Genomic DNA, 2,663 nt, shown 5'->3' with positions numbered 1-2,663 from the left:
AAAAAAAAAAAAAAAGAAGAACCAGAGAAAGAGAGATCTAGTAACCATGCAGGGTGGTGGGATCTGCTAGTCTACATGGTGAGGGATGGGTCTTAGATTGACCTTCCTTTCATTGTCCTCTCCCCCACACTCAAGAACCCTTTGTGATATGGCTCCATAATGTAGGTCTGGAATTCTAAACTTAGAGTAGGTATTTTCACTGCTCAGCTAACTTAAGTAGCAATGTGCTTTAGATAATGGAGAATTTTGGCTGGTTGCTTCTGCACTTCAGTGGGCCCTGGGGCATTGTTTCTGAAAGGTTCCAGACTAAAGGATAAAATCATTCCCAGATGCAAGACGAAAGGAAGACAGAGATCCCATTCATCCAATTAAAGTAGTTTTTATTCCACCTGGAGGGCAGATGGGGTGAGATTCCTGACTAGGGAGAAATCCACACATGGGCTATGGCAGACAGGGATTTAAAGGGTTAGGGCAGCCAGGATTGGTGGCATTCCTATTTCCTGGGAGGAACATGAGTCTGACTGTGCCTGGGCGGGGCAAGTTTATTTGGGCAGGTACACCTGATTCTATCAGCTTCCTTTTTTTTTTCCTATGAAGTTGGAGTCATCAGTCTTCTTACTATATACAAAGGAATACATATTTCCCATTGTTCAAAAAAAATATCAATCAGGTAAGAAGTGGATAAATTCCTAGACACATACAACCTATCAAGATTGACTCATAAATAAAAAATATGAACAGACCAATAACAAGGAGAGTGAAGTAGTTAAAGTTTCCCACTGAAGAAAAGCTCAGGACCTGATGGCTTCACTGCCAAAATTCTACTAAAGGTATAAAGAAGAAATAATACCAGGTTTTCTTAAACTCTTCCAAAACATTGAAGAAAAGGAAATGCTTCTCAACTTATTTTATAAGCTTAGCATTACCCTTGTAAGCTACCAAACCTATATCAAGACACTATAAGAAAAGTAAAAGCCAATATCCTTGATGAACATAGACACAAAAATCCTCAACAGAATACTAGAAAATTGAATTGGACAACACACTGAAATGGTTATTCATCATGATCAAGTGAGGTTTATCCCAGGAATGTAAAGATGTCTTAACACACAAAAACCTGTAAATATGATATATCACATGAAGAAAATGAAGGGCAAAAACCATATGATCATATCAATAGACACAGAAAAAGCATTTGACAAAATGCAATATCCTTTCATGATAAAAAACAATAAATTAAGAATAGATGAAATTTATCTCAACCAAATAAAGGCTATCTGACAAATCCACAGCTAACGTCACAATTGTGAAAAGTGAAAAGTTTTCCCTCTAAAAACAGGAATACATGAAGAGTACTCATACTTGCCACCTCTAACATAGTACTGGAAGTACTAGTCAGAGTTATTAGGCAAGAGAAAAGACATACAAATTGAAAAGGAAGTAGTTAAATTGTCCCTGTTTACAGATAACATGTTACATGTAGAAAACACTAAAGACTCCAACAAAAAACTGTTGGAACTAAAAAACTCAGTAAAGTTTCAAGATACATAACATACAAAACTCATTTCTATACACTAATAATGAATTTTCTAAATAAATCAAGGAATGATTCTATTTACAACAGCTACAAAAATAGTTTTGAATTTAACCAAGGACATGAAAGATGTGTACACTGAAAACTACATAGTATTGATGAAAGAAATTGAAGATGACACAAATGAAAGATATACTATGTTCATGGATTGAGGGTTAAGATTGTTAAAATGTCTATACTACCTAAGGCAATCTACAGATTCACTGCAATCTCTATGAAAATTCCATGACATTCTTCACAGAAACAGAAAACCAATCCTAAAATTTGAATGGAACCACACATGACCCTGGATAGCCAAAGAAATCTTAAAAAAAAACTAGAGGCATCACACTACCTGATTTCAAAATCTACTAACAAAGTTATAGTATTCAATATAGCATGTTCCCAGTATAGAAACAAAAACACAGAAGAGTGAAGAATAGAGAACCCACAAATAATCTAAACATTTATGGTCAATTGACTTTGCAAAGTTGCCAAGAACACACAATGGATAAAGGACAATCTCTTCAATAAATGTAGGGAAAAAATTGGATATAGAGTGTGTACTCAATTATACCAGGCTTAGTAAAGGTAAAAGACAAACCAAGTTTCTCTTTCTGGGAGCTTGTTTAGGGGAACAAAATCATTTCTGTAGAAAAGAGAGCCCTGGTCCAACTTCAGGTAGTATCTCACTGAACTTGACTAATTCTCAGAAACCTTTTACCAGGAATTGAATTGTTTCAGATTCTGATATGCATGGTCTAACTCATGCAAAAGTCTGTCAATACCATAATGGTACTCAACATTAGAAGTTTGATTGTATGCATTGGTTTCTATGATAATTATTTCCAGAAATACAGAAACGGATTTAATAAATTCAAGTAAAAGTTCTTGGCGAGGAAGTGAGAGTTAAACACTTGAGCTTAATTCAGGAAATAAAATCAAACTTCCTTTTGGGTTCACCAACAAATCAAATTCAATGATGTCTCAAAGGCTGACTCACTTGGGTTCTTGGATTTTTGTGCTATAAATTTCCTGTATGCAGATTTGCAAAAGTGGCTTTTCTGAGATTTTTTTTTTTTTTTTTTTT

Source organism: Otolemur garnettii, unplaced genomic scaffold (assembly GCF_000181295.1).
Source record: "Otolemur garnettii isolate 467f Iridium unplaced genomic scaffold, OtoGar3 scaffold00003, whole genome shotgun sequence".
Classification (NCBI taxonomy): domain Eukaryota; kingdom Metazoa; phylum Chordata; class Mammalia; order Primates; family Galagidae; genus Otolemur; species Otolemur garnettii.
This window is presented reverse-complemented; position numbering follows the sequence as displayed.